Source organism: Vicia villosa, linkage group LG1 (assembly GCF_029867415.1).
Source record: "Vicia villosa cultivar HV-30 ecotype Madison, WI linkage group LG1, Vvil1.0, whole genome shotgun sequence".
Lineage (NCBI taxonomy): Eukaryota > Viridiplantae > Streptophyta > Magnoliopsida > Fabales > Fabaceae > Vicia > Vicia villosa.
Window position 1 is genome coordinate 213,766,698 of NC_081180.1, and position 23,697 is coordinate 213,790,394.

The window sequence follows — 23,697 nt, forward strand, 5'->3', positions numbered from 1 at the left end:
ACTCATCCATATTTTCTTTCATCAAACAATGTGAAGAAACTAGAAAACCAAATCAAGAAATAAGCTACTAACCCTTAGCTAGTAGTACTTCTTAGATACACTTATCTAAACAAAAAACTACTACAAGAAACGATTCCATAAAAAGAATCTGCAGCAGTCACCCAATACATCGATTTAGACATTATTAAAAGTCCTATTCCTGTAGTAGTTTTTTATGATTATGAGCCTATTCCTGTTTTCAAACAGCATTTTCTCTGGATAAAAATGTGACCACTATCGCCTAATATTCAAATATTTTTGCCCAATGAAATCATAGTAAATGAGTAAAGATATTAGTGTCTAGTAGATTATCGATCTCTACAACCAAGTGATCCATTTTGTACATCAATCATTATAAACTAAACTACTGGGTTTAACCCATAAAAAAACTAAGTAATTCAGTACAAGTTCTAACCTTCTAATGCATATAACGAGAAACTTGATGTATTAGATAGCATAAAAGTATTCATAAGAATCATAACTATTAACATACCTCTGTCCTATAGCGTGTATCAGCTGGTGGAATCTTAAGTCCGGCCTTCCAGTCTTGAGAACTAACATAGGAAAAACAAAAAAACAATAAGGATAACAGAACAACTTATTTCCTTTTGAAAGAATATAACCACTAAAATAAAGCTTCATCCAATAGTAGACTTAATAAATTTCATTGAGCTAATTTCCAAACTATAACAAACTCATAATAACGTCACTCCTTAATATAAAAAATTAGAATTGGAATAAGGAAGCAATAGCCAAGATTGAGCACAATATCAACTCATATTAGAATTGGAGTATAAGCATACAAAAGATTGCAAGGGTATAACAGGTTCAGCAAAAATAAAGTAATTCATATATCAAATTAAAGCACCAAAACCATGGTCTTCCACAAAAAAAGTAACCAAAGGATGCTAATTACAATGGTCAATTTGTGGATGATGGCAGTATTATGGTTTTTAATGGCTGAATAGCAATTTAAAATAGCATGATTATGCAGAGCAGCACCAACTTTAAACAATCAGAGCGAAAATCGTGAAAAGATGAGAGAAGATTTACTTCAAAATGAATTCAAAGTTGTTGTTGGTGAGAGGACTTGTAACTCCACGAAGCGAATTCGAGCAAGGTGAGATTTCTGTGAGTTGCAATTTTCCAATTCAGAAGAAATTAGGGTTACAAAAATGGGGCTAGGGTTCTTTCGTAAGTTGAATGGAGGATTTTCGTAAGTTGAGTGGAGGTTACAACAAGGGGCTATGGTTCTTTAATTTGCAGAAGCCAAGGGATTTTCGTTGAGAGAAAGAGGGAAGACAACAGTACTGGAGAAGAGAAAGTGACGAGAGCGCAAAACTAATTTCAGTATATTAATTTCAATTTTAATTAAATTAAGGAAACCAGAGAGCTTTAGAAAAGCGCTTTCATATATACCCACTATACCAGCGCTTTTATCCCAAAAGCGCTTTCGTAGACAACCCCCTATAAGAGCGCTTTCAAAAGCGCTTTCATAACCACCCCTATAAGAGCGCTTTCGTACCCCACCCTATAAGAGCTCTTTTTGAAAGCGCTTTCGTACCCCCCCTTTAAGAGCGCTTTTTGAAAGCGCTTTCGTACCCCCCTCTTTAAGAGCGCTTTTTTTGCGTGTTTTTTTATTTTGTTTTAAGGGAAACCTATACCAGCGTTTTTTACTAAAAACGCTTTAGTAGGGGTGCTGCTAAAAGACAAATTTGGCATAGTGACAACAATGTTTGTGAAATTATAATTTAGCCATTCTAAAATGATTAATTGATAAAGTGAAAATTAAGGGTTGATATTTCAACTATTCATATTCAAATTATATTAGAATTATGTTATACAAGAACAACAACAATTAAGATTTATATCATTACGTGAGATCGATTACATGAATCAACTTTTGCAATAATATTCTATTGAGAATCATCCTTCTATTGAAATTGTTAATTTTGAGATCTTAATAACTTCTTCTATAGTTTTTTTAGGTATTCCTTTACCTCTAATTGTTTGACTTCTCTCCATGAGATCTACTCTCATTGCCACAAAATTTATATGCATTATCTCTACATGCTCGAACCACTAAGTCTATTTCCATCATATTTTCTACTATGGTGCTACATTCTTAATAATCGCGTAACATTTTTTCCCGTACAGTATCTCCGGTCTTATCGCAGAACGATAAAATTTTCCCTTCATCTTGAGAGGTATCTTTTTGTCACTTAAAATCCTGAAACTCTCATCCATTTCAACCATCCATCTTGAATTCGATGGTTTACATTTCCTAATGTTTCTCCATCATTTTGTATTACGGATCCAAGGTATTTAAACTGCGTGAATTATGAAATGATATGATCTCCATCTTTCACCTCTACGTTTAAAACATTTCTCTTTTTGTTAAACTTACATTCTATATAATTTGTCTTACGCCTTCTTAGGCAAAAGACATGTGTTTCAAAAGGTTGTTTTCAAGTCTCCAATGTAACACCCCATTTCTACCTGAAAATTATAATGCGGAAAATATTAGAGTATTTAAAAATTTCTCGACAAACAAATGAGGCGTCACATATTCACTTCAACAATAAATCACTTCATCGCATTTAGCGGATACATAGCACTTTCTAAAACAGAATCAATTCTATTATTAATAAAACAGCGGAGTCATAATTCTTAATTTCCGAATCAAGTAATATCTTAATCACATAAACAACACCATATTAATAAAGCAACTTCACTTAACATATCATCCTAATCAACCAGGATAGTCACAATAAACAACAACATCATAAACATTATAAATCGTTCCCCCCGAGTGCTACGTATCAGAGCGACAACCGACTCGATAAACAACAACTAAATCTTCACACTCGAGCACCTGCACGTTACCAGTATAAAGGCAACGGCGAATAAGAGAAAAGGGTGAGATATCAAATCATATAAGTGAGCGCATGATAAATTGTATATTAGGATTCATGCTTATATAGATATCACATCGCAAGTATTAACATTGCTATACACTTCATGCTTTCACTAACTCTCAAATCTCACATACTTTTCATCTCACCCAAGTCATAACACTTCATATTCACATCAATTACATATAAATCTCATTCATTTACTTTGCAAGCTAATTCACGATACATCACATATAAGTCACACAAGACATGTTCAGTTAATCGCATTCGCAAGTATTGACATCCTCATACTATTCACAAAATCATCAATTCACATTCTCACATACATTCATCATTTAACAAGTCACGGAATACACTCACGATATAGTCACAAAATGTCACAAATATGAATCACATAAGACACATGGGACATGACTCATGTATATGCATGTGGTACCAATCGGAGCTTCAGCCCCTGTCACCAATTGCCATTTGGCCCGTCATGTTTGCCATAGTTTTCAGGCCGTCATGTTGTCCATAGTTTTTCAGGCCGTCACAGAGTATGCATATGGAATGTGACTCAACAAACAAGACAACACAACATACTCATCACAATCGCACATCATCACTAGGCATGCGCCCACGTCACTTATAATTACCAATTATTAGAGGTGTTAGAACAAGATTTGTTCTGATCAATATTCTTAGTTTTGATGATAACAATGTATATGAATTTTGCTTGAGATAATGTGGTACTCTAATCCTATGCAATTTCCATTTCAGGAAATATATATAGAGTATGCACAAATTCAGCGCAAGAAGCACTGACTCAGAAGGTTCAAGTATGCAATATCAGAACATGCTTTCGCAAGACATCAGAAGATGGTCAAGCAGAATCAGAACATGGTCTATTGAAGCATCAGAAGAACTTAAGATCAGAAGCAGAAGCACTGAAGTTCTCATGGTATCACGCTAGAAGCACTTCAAGGTCAGAAGACAAGAAGATGCTCTGCACCAAGCTGTTTGACTCTGATGATATTCAAACGTTGTTTACACAAACATCAGATCAGAAGCAAGTACAAGATGGCAGGCTACGCTGACTGACAAAACGAACGTTAGAAGCTATTAAAGGCAACGTCAGTAGACATAGCAAAAGCAAGGCTCGAGGTAGTTGACAAAAGAGTGAAACATTAAATGCAATGCTGTACGGATCATGCAACGCATTAAATGCTCCCAACGGTCATCTTCTCAAATGCCTATAAATAGAAGTTCTGATGAGAAGCTGAATACAACACTTTGCGCAAACATACAGAAACGCTGTCAAATTCTAAAAGCTCTCAAACTTCATCTTCAACCTCACTTCATTACTGTTGTAATATCTTAGTGAGATTAAGCTTAAACTTAAGAGAAAAGTCACGGTTGTGATAATAGCTTATTAAGAAGCATTGTAACTCTTGTAAGAATTTGTTTACATTCATTTGTAAGAACTAGAGGAGATCAAGTTGTGATCGGATTATCTAGAAAGTCTTAGAGGGTATCTAAGCATTGTGTTCCTAGAGTGATCAGGTTGTGATCAGAATACTCTAGAAGACTTAGAGGTTATCTAAGTGGAAAACCATTGTAATCTTGTGTGATTAGTGGATTAAATCCTCAGGTGACGTAAATCACTCCAAGGGGGTGGACTGGAGTAGTTTAGTTAACAACGAACCAGGATAAAAATCACTGTGCAAATTATTTTTATCTTAAGAGTTTTAAAGCTACATTAAATTCAACCCCCCCTTTCTAAGTGTTTTTCTATCCTTCAATTGGCATCAGAGCGCCGGTTCTAAGGTGCAAGCACTTAACCGTGTTTAGAAAAGAGTCAGGAAGAGAAAAACGCTTAAGTCAAGATGGCTGGTGAACATCCAACACCTACATCTACATCTGGCTCTGCTGAGCAATACAATGGAAATGGTAACAATGGTTACACTAGACCACCAGTATTTGATGGTGAAAACTTTGAATATTGGAAAGATAGACTTGAAAGTTACTTTCTTGGTCTAGATGGTGACTTATGGGATCTTCTGGTGGATGGTTACAAACATCCAGTAAAAACTAGAGGAGTAAAGCTGACAAGACAAGAAATGAGTGATGATCAAAAGAAAGAATTCAAAAATCATCACAAGTGTAGGACTATTCTGCTGAATGTTATTTCTCATGCTGAATATGAGAAGATATCAAATAGAGAAACTACCTATGATATATATGAAGTATTGAAAATGACTCATGAAGGAAATGCCCAAGTCAAGGAGACCAAAGCTCTTGCCTTGATCCAGAAATATGAAGCCTTCAAGATGGAGGATGATGAAAACATTGAGAAAATGTTCTCAAGATTTCAAATGCTAACTGCTGGATTAAGAGTTCTTGACAAGGGATACACCAAGGCTGATCATGTCAAGAAGATCATCAGAAGCTTGCCAATAAGATGAGTTCCTATGGTGACTGCTTTCAAGATTGCCAAGAATCTGAATGAAGTCTCTCTTGAAGAATTGATCAGTGCTCTGAGGAGTCATGAAATTGAGCTGGATGCTAATGAACCTCAGAAGAAAGGTAAGTCTATTGCATTAAAATCTAATTATAAAAAATGCACTAACGCTTTTCAGGCTGAAGAAGAAGATTCTGAAGAATCATAATCAGAAGAGGAAGATGAACTGTCCATGACCGTGGAGAATCTTCTGGAAGCAGAAGATCTGACAAGAAGAAGGTCACATGCTATGAATGCAATGAGCCTGGTCACTACAAGAATGAGTGTCCAAAACTTCAGAAGGAGAATCCCAAGAAGAAGTTTCATAAGAAGAAAGGTCTTATGGCAACATGGGATGATTCAGATTCAGAATCAGAATCAGACTCTAAAGGCAAGCAGGCAAACATTGCACTGATGGCCACATTTGATGATGGATCAGAATCTGCATCAGAATCAGATTCTGAAGAGGTATTTTCTGAACTATCTAGAGAAGAGTTAGTTTCCAGTTTAACAGAACTTCTGGAACTCAAGGCTCATCTTAGTATCAAATACAAAAAGCTGAAAAAGCTATTTGATTCTGAAACTAAGAAGCTGGAAGTGGAAAATTCTGAACTGAAGGAGAAAATTTTAAAATTATCCAAAGATATTGGATCTCCTTCTGAATCAGAAAAATCCATTCCTAGTCTCAATCATGTTCTAAAAGAATATGACTCGAGCTTCAGAAAGTTCTTATCTAGAAGTATTGGCAGAAGTCATCTTTCTTCTATGATATATGGTGTTTCTGGAAACAAAAGGATTAGCGTTGGCTATGAGGGTGATACCCCACACAAATTTGAACCTGTTGATGATATGAAAATCACATACAAGCCATTGTATGATCAGTTCAAGTTTGGCTACTCACATGATATTAGGCTCACTTCACATGCCAAAAGCTTTCATGTTACACACACTAAGAAGCATGTGACACAACCTAGAAAATATCATGCTGCTAAACCTAAAGAATATCATGCTACACCTCCTGTTGTTTATTATGCTAAACCCAAGTTCAATCAGAACTTGAGGAAAACTAACAAGAAAGGACCCAAGAAGTTGTGGGTACCTAAGGAGAAGATAATTTCTGTTGCAGATATCCTTGGCAGCAAAGAAGACAAAGCACAACATGTCATGGTACCTGGACTCTGGGTGCTCGCGACACATGACGGGAAGAAGGTCTATGTTCCAAGACCTGGTGCTTAAGTCTGGTGGAGAAGTCAAGTTTGGAGGAGATCAGAAGGGCAAGATAATTGGCTCTGGAACCATAAGTATTGGTAACTCTCCTTCCATATCTAATGTACTTCTTGTAGAAGGATTAGCGCATAACTTATTGTCCATAAGTCAATTAAGTGACAATGGTTATGACATAATCCTCAATCAAAAGTCTTGCAAGGCTGTAAGTCAGAAGGATGGCTCAATCCTATTTACAGGAAAGAGAAAGAACAACATTTATAAGATTGATCTTTCTGATCTTGAGAAGCAGAAGGTGACTTGCCTTATGTCTGTTTCCGAAGAGCAATGGGTCTGACACAGAAGATTAGAACATGCTAGTTTGAGAAAGATCTCTCATATTAACAAACTAAATCTGGTCAGAGGTCTCCCTAATCTGAAATACAAATCAGACGCTCTTTGCGAAGCATGTCAGAAGGGCAAGTTCTCCAAACCTGCATTCAAGTCTAAGAATGTTGTTTCTTCCTCTAGGCCGCTAGAACTTCTGCATATTGATCTGTTTGGCCCAGTCAAAACAGCATCTGTCAGAGGGAAGAAATATGGATTAGTCATCGTAGATGATTATAGCCGCTGGACATGGGTAAAGTTCTTAAAACACAAGGATGAGTCTCATTCAGTGTTCTTTGAATTCTGCACTCAGATTCAATCTGAGAAGGAGTGCAAAATCATAAAGGTCAGAAGTGATCATGGTGGAAAATTTGAGAACATATTCTTTGAGGAGTTCTTCAAAGAAAATGGAATTGCCCATGATTTCTCTTGCCCTAAAACTCCACAATAAAATGGAGTTGTAGAGCGAAAGAATAGGACTCTACAAGAAATGGCCAAAACCATGATCAATGAAACCAATATGGCTAAGCACTTCTGGGCAGAAGCAATAAATACTGCATGTTATATTCAGAATAGAATCTCTATAAGACTGATCGGAAAATTAGCAAGTGTACTATTTTTCACCGATGTAGTTTCAAATAGAGGTTTATACCCAGTATCGAACTCGCGGACTGCGTAGGAAATACAAGTTTTACAATTATTCAATTGAACAAAATATCATGGGGTTTGTTGGTTTGTAGAGAAATTATATAAATTATAACTAATTAAAACTAAAGTAAAATAACGGTTCTTGAAAATATAAGAAAGCATGCTAGGTTAGGTGTATAAATTGCCACGCAATGAACTTTATTCCCCAATTTATGAAATATAGTTATAATGAGCTACTACCGAATCTCAAGAGTTGTTTTCCTTAATTCCTTAACGGAAAACCGTTGGTGTTTATCTTTAATCCTAATTCCTTAGCTATTAAAGATAACAACAAGTGCTATAATAATGAATATCAAGAATTAAACGGTTACTACGGTTAAATCCTCATTCCTAAGCAATTTTTACCGAAGTATTATTATGCAAAATGCGTTGAGTGGTTTGTCCGACCTAAACCTCAACCGTAAATCCGAAAACTATTTGTCCGATAGAAAAGGCGTTAAAAACTTTGCACAATGAAGATAAACTCATTAAAACTTGAATAACATAAATTGATAGAAAATTAGTTCATAACAATGGCAATTCAGGGACACCCCCCTAGCATTGGGGGGTTTAGCTACTCATAGTAATATTCAAAGAATTATAAAGAAAGATGATGAACATTACAAAAATTAGGGAATACTTTGATCTTCAATTGCGATTGCCGTTGAAAATCTCCGTTCTCCGAAACCCTTGATAGCTTCTCTTCTTCACCGTAAAATTCTTCAATATGATCCAAGATGCTCTCCAAACTCTCAAACTAGGACTAAGTAGTGTTAGGTTACATTCCATTCATGCAAAAAGTCTAAAACGCCCTTAATGAGACTTGGACTAATGAAACAGCTTAAAAATTCAATTTCTGGCCGCAACAGCTGACACGGCCGTGTCAAACGACACTGGCGCCCGTGTCAGCCACTGTTTTCTCCTTAAAAAACTCTGTTTTCATCTAACAGCTGACACGGCCGTGTCAAATGACACTGGCGCCCGTGTCAGCTCCCAGCAGCATTTTCTTCCTTTTTCAGCTGACATGGGTGTGTCAAACGACACTGGCGCCCGCGTCAGCTACTTTCTTTGTCTTTTTGACTTCATTTTCTTCTGTTCTCGTCCCATTTTTTCGGTGATTCTTTCTTACACCTGAAATAACCAATAACTACCAACAAAGTGATCAAAAATAAATATTCTACTAAAAATTATCACTAACTATTAGATTAACAAAATATGAAATAACTACTTAAAACAAAGAACAAACCATTCACAATGTTACCGATTTTTACCAAATAGTTTGCGGAGTATAAGTGAAATTGGTGACCGATCATAACCCCAAACTTAGCTCGTTGCTTGTCCTCAAGCAATGCCTGAGAATTCAAACAAAGGTCACCCCTGAATTTATGCTTCCACAATACAACCGTGTTTTTCGCAACTCGACTTCCACCCTTCCGGTCAATCGTGCTAGCTTTTAATCCCCGAATTTTCCGCTCCACTTTCACATTAAAATTCTCCTTCACCTGTAAGCTTTTTCACACTTCTCACCAAGTCTCTCACGGTTAAAAGCAATTCACTCATAAATCACGATATGCAATATCAACTTTTAAATTTGAACAAATTCTACTTTCATACACAACACTTTGCACACACTTTTTGAGGTCTTTGGGTTGTACCGGGGCTTAGGACAGGTGGGATAAACAAGGAAACAGATACACAAAGGTTTTGGGGGCTCGGCAATCATGTTGTCTTTCTTGACATTGTGCTTATTTTAATACAATGGGGTTTAACATTGACTTTTTAACTTCACTCAATTATTCGAGTGTTTCAATTGTAACCAAGTCATTTAGTCGGGACAAGTGTGTTTTTATGAGTTCTATATATTTTTTTCTTCTCTTTTTTTTCGGAGCATTCAAGAGTCTCCATATTTTTTCACACTTGCCCTTTTCGTATAAGGTTCACCACCCCAAACTTAGAATTTTTGCACAATTTCTACATCCACAACGTTTATGCCGAGCACGGGTAAGAGGGAATATTTTTTTTCTTTTTGGCCAAGGGGTAATATATGCAGTTTTAAAAAAAAACAAACAAGGGATACAGGCTCAAACGGGTTTGCAATGGATAAACATAATTAAGGGACGGCTAGAAAGGCTCAAGGGGAAACAAAAAAAAACGTGCCTCAGTGTGTGTTATCATGTAGTGTCATATGAGTAGAACTTACGCAAATTCAAAGTGATAAAGTCATACCTGACTACTCTCTCATGATGATAAATTTCTGGTTTTTTATGATCTCACCATGTTGGGCAAGCTTACAGGATCCCGAGTGCTTATTGTGTAATGTCGCTTCTTTTCCGGTTCATATGTACCAGCTTTCAATCTCAGTCCGGTGTCATCAAGTTGCGTCCAACAATTATTTTTGGTTGTATCAACTTCCAGGGATGCCTGAGGTGCAAGCTTGGGTTGGATCTTTCATCCTTTTACTACCACTCCATCAACCATCCGGTAAATCACATCAATCTGTAACACATGGTAGACATAATAGCATAGAAATACTAGGAACACACACAAATAACCGAATCTAAAAACTGAATGCAATAAAACCCCCCCCACACTTGAACCAAACATTGACCTCAATGTTTAAATTCGAGATAGCGAGGGTGAACTCACAGAGGGTATTGTGACTCCAGCTGCCGCTTCCTAGCTTTCACCGGAAAGACCCTTTTTTTATTTTTTCTGAAAACAAAACAAAAAGTAAACTGCATTATTAAAACCGTGGGTTGCCTCCCACAAAGCGCTTCATTTAACGTCGCATGGCTCGACGATCCATTCCCTTCTATTATGGGGGATACTTCCTCTTCCACACCATTTTGCTTGTCCTTTCCGCAACCCAGAACTCATCTAGATTTAAAGGATGGAACAATTTGTGCCTCAAGTCACTTTCAACTTCCATCTCCTTACCTTGATGTTCCTTTTTCTTTCTTTCCTTGATTTCTTTATTGGACTTAGGAGTTTTTATATGAGATGCTGCCACCTGAGAGATTATGCTTGAGACCTTTTTTGGGGTTGGTTCCGATCTTATGCTTTTGCCTACTATGTGGATCATTCCAACTGAAGATTGATTATCTCCACTTTCACCTTGCTTCTTGGTATCTAACACTCTCAAAGTTATTTCTTCATCAAAAGATTTCAAAGTCAGAGTACCTTTTTCAATATCGACATTGCACCGACTAGTGCGCAAGAAAGGTCGACCCAGAATAATAGGGGTCTCTTCATCTTCAGGGATATCCATTATTTCAAAATCAACTGGAAAAACAAATTTGTCAATTTCTACCAATACATCTTCTGCCACCCCATATGACCTCTTCATGGTGTGATCTGCAAATTTCAACTCTGTTCCTCTTTCACTCACCTTTTCAATACCGAGCTTTTTGAAGATAGATAATGGCATTAAGCTCACACTAGCACCCGAATCAATTAGAACCTTCATGAAAGTTCTGTTTTTTATCGTGCACGGTATTGCAACTGATCCAGGATCTTTCTGCTTGATTGGTATTCTCTTCTCTGGTGAGATTGCACAACATTTCTCCTTCTTAACTACCCCTTCACCCCTTGTTGGTTTCCTTTTAGATATCACTTCCTTCATGAATTTCCTGTACATTGGCATTTTCTCGAGTGCATCAAAGAATGGAATATTGATTTCTAACTTTTTGAAGTATGTGGCAAACTTCTCAAAGTCTTTCTCTTTTTGGTCCTTCTTTGCTACTCGAGAAGGATACGGCAACTTAATCAATGGTGTCGGCTCTTTTCTTCTTTTCTCTTCAGTTGGCTTCACAGGTTGTATCACCTCCTCTGGCACTTTCTTATTTTCACGCACTTCAAGATCTACTTCGATGATATCATCATACTCAATTTCATTTTTTTCTTCTGGTTTTGATCTCCTCAGACTTCTTGTTGAGATGACATTCACATTCTGATGCTCCCTTGGGTTTGTAACAGTTGCACTTGGTAAGGCACCTTGTGGTTGAGCATTGGCGAGTTGTTGTGCTATCTGACTCATCTGAACCTCAAGATTTTTGATGGATGCACCTGTGTTTCGAAAATTTCTCCTTGTTTCTTCTTGAAATTGGGAACTTTGAGCGGCCATCTTTTCAATGGCGATCTCCCAGTCTGCTTTTCTTGGTCCCTGTTGCTGAAATTGTTGTTGCGGTTGTTGATATGGTTGTTGCGGTGGCCGATATTGTTGTTGTTGTGGTAGACTTTGGTATGGCACAACTCCTTGTTTAGGAACATCCCCTTGTTGATCTTTCCAGGAGAAATTTGGATGATTTTTCCATCCTGGATTGTAAGTGTTGGAGTAGGGATTGTTCTGCTTCAAAAATTTGATTTCCTCCACTTGTTGAGCTGTTGCCACACAATGCATGGCAAAATGAGGTCCTCCACATATCTCGCAATTTACCGCTTGAATCGGCTGAGCTGGTTGAACCTGTGCTACAGTTTGCTTCTCGAGAGCCATTTGTTTTAGTCTTCGTTCAACTTCAGCCACAATTTGGTCTTCCATCTTAACAACTTGATTTGACAACTTCAAATCAATTAACCCTTCAGGCTGATTAACACTACGGTCATATAACTCCAAGTGTTCATTTGCCGCGATAGCATCAATGATCTTCTTGATTTCCGTGGCTGTTTTGAAATTTGTTGAGCCACCGGCAGCTGTGTCAATAAGTTGCTTCGTCTTCAACTTAAGACCATTCACAAAGTTCTGCATTTGTTCAGTCACATCCATGTTATGAGTGGTACATGCAACCAACAACCGCTTGAACCTTTTATACGCATCTCCAAGTGATTCTCCTTCCTTCTGTTTAAAATTTACTATGTCATATCCTTTTCGGATATACATAGAAGCAGGGAAATACTCATTTAAAAATGTTGTCTCCATTTGTTGCCAAGTGGTGATACTTCCAGCAGGTAAAGAGTAAAACCATTCTTCAGCATCATCTGACAAAGTGAACGGAAACATCACTAGTTTCTTTGCCTCTTCATAATGCCCCTCTATTTTTAACGACGTAGTCATGGTGAGAAACCTTTGTAAGTGCTTGTTGGCATCTTCATTAATTCTTCCAGAGAAAGGTTTCTTCTCAAGTTGTCGTATTGTTGCCGGGTGCAACTGAAAGTGAGCAACATCGACCGGTTGATTGACAATAGTCATCCGGCCAGCTGGAGCATTTGCTCCACCATAATCACCTAACAATCTTTCTACGGGAGCTGCCATAGGTTCAGCCTCCGAATCCGAGTGCTCAGAATGAACAGAAAAATTATCCTCGTTATCAGATTCCGAAACTATTAGAATTTCTTCTATCGCTTCCAGTCTCTCTTGTCTTGCTTTTCGAAGTCTAGCTCGCAACGATCGTTCTGGCTCTGCGTTAAAAAGAAAGTCTGCTGAGGCCTTACCTCGCATAAAAAGATTAGACAATTATTAGTAGTTAGCAAATTAAATAACAGAAAATTTAAATTTTAGTTGCAAAGCAACAAAAATCCAATTGAATTATTATTAAACTTATATTTTGGCAGTCCCCGGCAACGGCGCCAAAAAATTGATCGGAAAATTAGCAAGTGTACTATTTTTCACCGATGTAGTTTCAAATAGAGGTTTATACCCAGTATCGAACTCGCGGACTGCGTAGGAAATACAAGTTTTACAATTATTCAATTGAACAAAATATCATGGGGTTTGTTGGTTTGTAGAGAAATTATATAAATTATAACTAATTAAAACTAAAGTAAAATAACGGTTCTTGAAAATATAAGAAAGTATGCTAGGTTAGGTGTATAAATTGCCGCGCAATGAACTTTATTCCCCAATTTATGAAATATAGTTATAATGAGCTACTACCGAATCTCAAGAGTTGTTTTCCTTAATTCCTTAACGGAAAACCTTTGGTGTTTATCTTTAATCCTAATTCCTTAGCTATTAAAGATAACAACAAGTGCTATAATAATGAATATCAAGAATTAAACGGTTACTACGGTTAAATCCTCATTCCTAAGCAATTTTTACCGAAGTATTATTATGCAAAATGCGTTGAGTGGTTTGTCCAACCTAAACCTCAACCGTAAATCCGAAAACTATTTGTCCAATAGAAAAGGCGTTAAAAACTTTGCACAATGAAGATAAACTCATTAAAACTTGAATAACATAAATTGATAGAAAATTAGTTCATAACAATGGCAATTCAAGGACACCCCCCTAGCATTGGGGGGTTTAGCTACTCATAGTAATATTCAAAGAATTATAAAGAAAGATGATGAACATTACAAAAATTAGGGAATACTTTGATCTTCAATTGCGATTGCCGTTGAAAATCTCCGTTCTCCGAAACCCTTGATAGCTTCTCTTCTTCACCGTAAAATTCTTCAATATGATCCAAGATGCTCTCCAAACTCTCAAACTAGGACTAAGTAGTGTTAGGTTACATTCCATTCATGCAAAAAGTCTAAAACGCCCTTAATGAGACTTGGACTAATGAAACAGCTTAAAAATTCAATTTCTGGCCGCAACAGCTGACACGGCCGTGTCAAACGACACTGGCGCCCGTGTCAGCCACTGTTTTCTCCTTAAAAAACTCTGTTTTCATCTAACAGCTGACACGGCCGTGTCAAATGACACTGGCGCCCGTGTCAGCTCCCAGCAGCATTTTCTTCCTTTTTCAGCTGACATGGGTGTGTCAAACGACACTGGCGCCCGCGTCAGCTACTTTCTTTGTCTTTTTGACTTCATTTTCTTCTGTTCTCGTCCCATTTTTTCGGTGATTCTTTCTTACACCTGAAATAACCAATAACTACCAACAAAGTGATCAAAAATAAATATTCTACTAAAAATTACCACTAACTATTAGATTAACAAAATATGAAATAACTACTTAAAACAAAGAACAAACCATTCACAATGTTACCGATTTTTACCAAATAGTTTGCGGAGTATAAGTGAAATTGGTGACCGATCAAAGACCTATTCTAAATAAGACTCCTTATGAATTGTGGAAGAACAGAAAGCCCAACATTTCTTATTTTCATCCCTTTGGATGTGTGTGTTTCATTCTGAATACTAAAGATCATCTTGGTAAGTTTGATTCTAAGGCACAAAAATGTTTCCTTCTTGGATATTCTGAACGCTCTAAAGGCTACAGAGTATACAATACTGAAATGTTGGTTGTAGAAGAATCAATCAATATCAGATTTGATGATAAGCTTGGTCTTGAAAAGCCAAAACAGTTTGAGAATTTTGCAGATATAGATATTGATATATCAGAAGCTGAAGAACCAAGAAGCAAAGTTTCAGAAGCTGAAAATCTCAGAAGCAAAGGATCAGAAGATCAAGTTGCTGCGTCTTTAGAGAATCTCAGAATTTCTGAAGAGCCAACAGTCAGAAGATCTTCTAGACTCACCTCTGCTCACTCAGAAGATGTCATTCTTGGAAAGAAGGATGATCCTATCAGAACAAGAGCATTCCTTAAGAACAATGCAGAATGTCAATTAGGTCTTGTTTCTTTGATCGAGCCAACTTCTGTTGATCAAGCTCTAGAAGATGCAGACTGGATAATTGCCATGCAAGAGGAACTAAATCAGTTTATAAGGAATGATGTATGGGATCTTGTTCCTAGACTAAAAGGATTTAACATCATTGGTACAAAGTGGGTCTTCAGAAACAAGCTAAGCGAAAAGGGAGAAGTGGTAAGAAACAAAGCCAGACTGGTGGCTCAAGGTTATAGTCAGCAAGAAGGTATTGACTATACAGAAACCTTTGCACCAGTGGCCAGGTTAGAATCTATTCGTTTATTGATTTCTTTTGCCACTCAACACAACATCTCTCTATATCAGATGGATGTTAAGAGTGCCTTCTTAAATGGTTACATAGATAAGGAAGTCTATGTCCACCAACCTCCTGGTTTTGAAGACTCTAAGTCTCCAGAACATGTTTTCAAATTAAAGAAATCATTGTATGGATTGAAGCAAGCTCCTAGAGCTTGGTATGAAAGATTAAGTTCTTTCCTTCTGAACAATGGTTTCACTAGAGGACAAGTGGATACTACTCTCTTCTGTAAAACATTTAAGAAAGATATTTTAATTTGTCAAATTTATGTTGATGATATTATCTTTGAAACATCTAATGCTACACTTGGAAAGGAGTTTGCTAAGTCTATGCAGGCTGAGTTCGAGATGAGTATGATGGGAGAACTCAAGTACTTCCTTGGGATTCAAATCAATCAAACTTCTGATGGAACATATGTTCATCAAACGAAGTATGTGAAAGAACTTATGAAGAAGTTTAATCTTTCTGAAAGCAAAGAAGCCAAAACTCCTATGCATCCAACGTGTGTCCTAGGTAAGGATGAGGTAAGTAAGAAGGTAGATCAGAAGTTGTATAGAGGTATGATTGGATCTCTTCTATATTTAATTGCTTCTAGACCTGACATTTTATTCAGTGTTTGTTTGTGTGCAAGATTCCAATCAGATCCTAGAGAATCTCACTTAACAGCTGTTAAGAGAATTCCAAGGTATCTGAAAGGTACTACTAATGTTGGTTTAGTCTACAGAAGATCTAAAGAGTAAAACTTAGTAGGATTTTGTGATGCTGACTATGCTGGATATAGAGTTGAAAGGAAAAGCACTTCTGGAAGTTGTCAATTTCTTGGAAGTCACCTGATCTCCTGGTACAGCAAGAAGCAAGCTACCATTGCCCTCTCAACAACAGAAGCAGAATATGTGGCTGCTGCTGGTTGTAGCACACAGATGCTCTGGATGAAAAGTCAGTTAGAAGATTATCAGATATATGAGAGTAACATTCCTATCTTCTGTGATAATACTTCTGGTATATGTTTATCTAAGAATCCAATCTTACATTCCAAAGCTAAACATATTGAGATTAAACATCATTTCATTAGGGACTATGTTCAGAAGGGTGTTCTCTCTTTAAACTTTGTGGATACATACCATCAATGGGCTGATATCTTTACAAAACCCCTTGCTGAAGATAGGTTTAAGTTCATTATGAAGAATATCAGTATGGATTTATGCCCAGAATGAGAAGATGAGAAGTTCTGATGTATGGATTAGTTCTGAAATGAGTTCTGATGGTGATCAATTAGAAGTTCTGATTCAGTCATCTCTGACGTTTCATTATCTAAGTTGATTCAGAAGTTTCTTTAAAGCAAAACAGTTGTCACCAGCTTTCCAGAAAATGAACACGTGTTCACTCTTTTTGGACAAGCATGCGTATAGTTAAGGAGACGCCGCCCTAGGTAACTGTGCAAATCATTTCAATTTTCAATTTATCTCTCCTAACGTCATCTCTCATTAAATGCATTTGATTCCATGTTTTCTGTAATGATATTAATTCAAACACATATTGCATTTCATTTCAAATATGTCCCTTTATATACTCATCTCCCATTCATTTCAGTCTTTTTACATTCTCTCGCTTCATTCATCTCCCTCTTTCTTTTTCTGCATAAACCCTACTTCGTAACAGAATCTTCAGCATATCTCCATGCTTTCTTCATCAAGTTCCGCTAGCAAAGAAGAAATCTCTTCTGCTCATCTTGTTCATCGCAAGTTTGGTTATGTCCCTTTGAAGACTTGTTCTATTCCTTCAACTGAACTGGAAGTTCTGTGTGAATCTTCAGTAGACTTTGAAAATCTAAGATTACATGGTTTCAACACTGATGCTGAGACAATGGCACAAGGCTGGTCAAACTACCTTGATAGATTGGTTGGACCAATTTATCCTGCTTTAGTAACAGATTTTTGGGCTCATGCAACGATTACCCCAACTGCAATCATCTCCTTCGTGTTAGGGCATGAAGTTGTGATAACTGAGAAGTTAATCAGAAAGTTGTATAATCTGGATGATGAAGAAGGAAGTACAGGTGCTCTTCCTGGTAGAGTTAGTTGGATAACAGTTGAGAGAAAAATATCTAATGCTTGTGGTATTTTTGGAGGCTCTTCAACAGAATCAAGAAGTTCTTGCTTCTCGCCTGGATAAGCATGATCAAGCACATGAAGAGTTCAGAGACTTCATGAAGAAGCAGAATGAAAGCACTGCTGGGATTCACAACATGCTGGCCAAGATCATGTCTAAGCTAGGCTGGTCGTAGTCTTTTGTGTCTTAGTTGTCTCCTTGTTCTTGCATCTGTCTTCTTGTATCTCCTTTTGTATCTTCTGATAATTCTTCTAATGAAATCAATGAAAATTATCTTCTTCTCTCTCATATTGTTTGTTTTTCATCTGAATCTTTTATGCTTTTTGATGTTATGACAAAAAGGGGGAGAAAATGTGATAAATGATCTGATTTATATTATCAGCTGCTGGGAATAAGTCTCCACATTTCTAACAGAATTTGCAATTTCTATGTCTTTGAGTGTTATGCAGGTTTGAAGACATTATAAAAATATCAACATGAGAAGCAAAGACATGGGGAAAAGCAATTCTATATAGAAACAAGCTCATGGAAATTGAAGCAAGCTGAGTGCTGTGAAGCTTCAAGATCAGAAGCAAGAAGGAAGAATGTTCTGATATTCTTGTGATAGAATATGCTCTAACACATTCTTACTCTTTATATGTTCTGATACATTTTTTTCTATGTGCTCTGATACATATTTTATGTTCTGATGCATTTTTTATGTGTTCTGATACAATTTGTTTTATGCTCTGACACATATTATATGCTTTGATACATATTTTATGTTCTGATTCATTCATGCTCTGAATTTTGTCGTTTAGTTTGTTCTGAAATATTTCAGGATGTAGAGATGCTCTGATGATGCTCTGGTACATTCAACAATGTTCTGATACAATCTAGCATGCAATGATTCAAGAAGAAATTCAAAGCTCTGAAGCTGTCCTATGGAAGCAAGAAGCAGAAGCTCTGAATGTTCTGAAGATCTAAGCATATGTGATCGTCTCAACTGAAATGGAAAATACTCAGGGAAGTCCTTTATTTATAAATTTCTTCCAGTATTTATTTCAGGGGGAGATTATTTATCTCAGGGGGAGATTTTTAATCTCAGGGGGAGACATATTCACACACTATGTTTATATGCTTATGCTATAACTGTGTCATTGTCTTTAGCCGTCTGATTTTCTGATTGCAAATTCATATCATTTATATATGTTTTTGTCATCATCAAAAAGGGGGAGATTGTTAGAACAAGATTTGTTCTGATCAATATTCTTAGTTTTGATGATAACAATGTATATGAATTTTGCTTGAGATAATGTGGTACTCTAATCCTATGCAATTTCCATTTCAGGAAATATATATAGAGTATGCACAAATTCAGCGCAAGAAGCACTGACTCAAAAGGTTCAAGTATGCAACATCAAAACATGCTCTCGCAAGACATCAGAAGATGGTCAAGCAGAATCAGAACATGGTCTATTGAAGCATCAGAAGAACTTGAGATCAGAAGCAGAAGCACTGAAGTTCTCATGGTATCACGCTAGAAGCACTTCAAGGTCAGAAGACAAGAAGATACTCTGCACCAAGCTGTTTGACTCTGATGATATTCAAACGTTGTTTACACAAACATCAGATCAGAAGCAAGTACAAGATGGAAGGCTACGTTGACTGGCAAAAGGAACGTTAGAAGCTATTAAAGGCAACGTCAGTAGACACAGCAAAAGCAAGGCTCGAGGTAGTTGACAAAAGAGTGAAACATTAAATGCAATGTTGTACGGATCACGCAACGCATTAAATTCTCCCAATGGTCATCTTCTCAAACGCCTATAAATAGAAGTTCTGATGAGAAGCTGAATACAACACTTTGCGCAAACATACAGAAACGCTGTCAAATTCTAAAAGCTCTCAAACTTCATCTTCAACCTCACTTCATTACTGTTGTAATATCTTAGTCGGATTAAGCTTAAACTTAGAGAAAAATCACGGTTGTGATAATAGCTTATTAAGAAGCATTGTAACTCTTGTAAGAATTTGTTGACATTCATTTGTAAGAACTAGAGGAGATCAAGTTGTGATCGAATTCTCTAGAAAGTCTTAGAGGGTATCTAAGCATTGTGTTCCTAGAGTGATCAGGTTGTGATCAGAATACTCTAGAAGACTTAGAGGTTATCTAATTGGAAAACCATTGTAATCTTGTGTGATTAGTGAATTAAATCCTCAGGTGAGGTAAATCACTCCAAGGGGGTGGACTGGAGTAGTTTAGTTAACAACGAACCAGGATAAAAATCATTGTGCAAATTGTTTTTATGTTAAGTGTTTTAAAGCTACACTTATTCAACCCCCCCCCCCCCTTTCTAAGTGTTTTTCTATCCTTCAAGAGGTAATTCAACGTCACAATTAATCATTCATCTTCACTTAGTCACAAAACTATCATCACAAATATATACAACATCACATATTATCAATCATCACAAACATCATCATGTTTTGACACATTAAGTCAATTCAAATTAGTCTCATAATCCTCTATAAATTAGTCTTCTAATTAACTCACTAATCCACTATCAACTAACCAAACATACTTCAATTAATTGTGCAAATTTCGCATCGCTACCGGTTATCTAATTTTTCGGTTATATTCATAAGATTTACGACTTTATGAGTCTCCGGGTTACACTTCCAAGTCACCAAAAACACAACTCAACCGGTTAATTCGGATGCAATTCTATTCTTTACCGGTTATTCGATTCGTTCGGTTAAATTCTCAAGATATCGTAATTTACCGATAAACTGAATAGTTAATCTAAGTTCAAATTTATTCTAATTAAATAGGTTTATTAAAAAGTAATTCGACTATTAATTTAATCGACCGATTAATATCACAATTTCGATAAAATAACACTACCACGTTAATGTACTAATTGAGCTTAGCTACCACGTCAATTTTCATCAAATTCCGGTCAACTAATTATACCGCTTAGTTGGACTATTTTGGTCAAACGGGACTGTTTATTAGTTCTATAATTACTACTGGTTTTAATTATTATCCATTTCAAAATCACTAGTTCATTTCCAATTAAGTACCATTAGCATATATATATGTATATAAATTATGAAAACAGTAAAGCAAATCAAAATCTCTATTTCATTTCCAATTAGATACCATTAGCACATAGGTATATAAATTATAAACACAGTAAGGCAAAGCAAAGAAAACAGCACACCAGCAAGTAGTACACATATGGAAATGGAAAAGAAGAAAAAGGAAATACAAGGTTGCTGAACGCCATCCCTTCTAACTGCCGCATGTCATGGATAGTATCAACAGAAAATGACAATAGCATTTCAAAATCATTACCAAATCTTGCCACTCACATAACAACAACATTTAATTATCAGAATCAATACTTTAAATTTATATTATTTGAAACAGACTCATAATTTCCAGCACAATCTAACACATCAATGCAATAACCTAAACCCCTAATTCCCAACATACAAGGTTTCATAAGCCCCATTATAGGAAGATAACCCCACCCTTACCTCTATGGATTGAAGAAAACTCTACCAATCTTGACTCTTGATTTGGGATTTCTCTAAACTTGGTTTTCCTCTTCAAGACCTAGCCTCCTTCTTCACAAAAATAGTTTCTATTTTATGATATCTCTACACTTCCCTTAAATCCTTGCTAACACTAAAACCTATCCTTAGTATAACACTGGGCCTAAGGGTAAAACCATATTATTATTCTTCACTTAGTAAAAATAGGCCCAATAAGCTCACTAACTCAAATTTAATTAAATTACTAATTCTAACGATATTTTACCGGTATAATAAATTAATCGTCACAAATAAAATTATCGACCGATAATAATGAAAATAATAATAATAATAAAAAAATATTATTTAATTAATCAAATAATCAAATAATCAAATAATAAAATAATTGAATAATCAAATAATCAAATAATCAAATAATCAAATAATCAAATAATCAAATAATCAAATAATCAAATAATCGAATAATCAAATAATCAAATAATCAAATAATCGGGGCGTTACATCCAACCTCTCATTTTTATTGTCTTTATGTTTCCTTAATTGAAACATTCTCTTTAATGTCATATAATATTTCATTCATGTTCTCTCCAGTCTCCAGATTGATCATATTCACTAGTTATTGATAAGGATGAATCATCTTTTCCTCCTGCTTCAACATTCTGGAAAACTCTTCGGGGAGTCCGCAAACTTCCTTGCCATCTTCTTCAGCTTGGTTAATCAGGAAGTCAAAGTCATATGGAATTATTGCATTGTTATGTTCAGTGGATTCCGTTATTAATGATCTGCATGAAGAATGATTTTTTTTCTTTTAAGATGATTTTAAAACTGGAAAAATGAAAGTGATAAAGAAAAGATTGCCATTTTATTTTGTAAAGTTTGACAGACAGAGATCTCAATTGAATAACAAAATGCAACTTTATTAATGATAAAAATTATTTCATTAAAATAAAGATGAGCACTACAAAAGTTGTCCATATATGCCTTGGGTAGAGCACATGACTTTCTGAGAAAAAACAGAATGAGGACCATGGAACACCATCTTGGGCATCTCATGGAACCAAGCTATGGAGAAGATGTCTTGGATATCTGGCACTCCTACCAGATTAGCTCCTTAGGCTCTAGAACACTTAAAGGATGGCTGATATCCTAGTCCATATCGATCTTTCTTTTCAACCACACCAACCACTTTACCCTAACTTTTAGGATTTCCAGCTTCAATGGAGACATTTACATTCTTCCAAGAGGACGTTTTGACCTCTGATTTCTCATCAGGTTTTTGCTTTGTTTGCACAACATTCACCACTTCCAAGGCTTGGAAGGGAGTCTCTACAATTTCCTTACCTACCTCAATGTATCTGAATGAGGATACACTACAAGAAAATTGTTAGATTGCGACGGTTATTTTAGCAAGTTATGACAGTTAAAACCGCCGCAATTTACTATCTATGACGGTTGTTATGTCGTCGCAGAAACGTGTGTCTCCAGGCTGTTTTGTGACCTTGTCAAAACCATCACATCAACCGCTGTTCGCACTCACGACGAGTAGGGATCTGACATAAACTGAATATTGCGACTGTTACCAACCGTCGCAAATTTTTTCGTTTAATTTTTTTCCATTGTTGATTGTGACAATTCAAACCGTCGTGAATATCCGTTTGATTTTTATTTTCATTGTAGATTGCGATGGTTTGAACCATCGTTAATTTTATTGGTTGTTTCATTTTAATGCTAATTCTGACAGTTTAAAACAACCTACGGGGGGTTATAAACCCCGCTAAAATGATGAATTTATAAAAAAAAAATCTTAATAACAACAAAAATTCACATATATTACCAAAATATTAATAACCTTCATTTTGTCTCTCTTGAGTATAAACATTACTTTATGACATTGAACTAAATGAAGAAAAAACGTATAACACCCTAAAAGCTTGTTGATAAATCAAATTCGATGACGACCAAAAAAGGAAAACTAGAATAAATAACTTGCACAAGGTAAATCTGCACCAATACAGACACCAGATGACTTCTAACCAGCCGCTACCAATCATGCTTGAGATAAAAGTCATTGTTGAATGTTTCTACATAAATTGGTAGCTTAAATGATTGAACACTTGCTACAATATTTGTAGAGTTAACAAGAGAATAAATATGCATAAAGAAATCTACTTAACCAAGTGAACACCCTGCAATACTGAACGAAGATAATTCCACAGCTCCTTCCCTTCTACTGTCAGCTCGAATTCGATCGAGTATAAGCCCCACACCCAAGCTTGATTCTCCTTGTAGCTCATACCTGAAACCTTCAGTTGCTTCCTCCCCAATGTCATTAACATTATGCTTTTGCTTACTTCCAATTGGAACTGCCAGCGAGTTACAAAATCATGAAATCAAATAAAACAAAAAACACTAGACAAATGAATAGGAAAAGGTAAATCTTTATACATAATTATTTTTTATAGAAAAACAATTTTATAGAAAGAATCAAC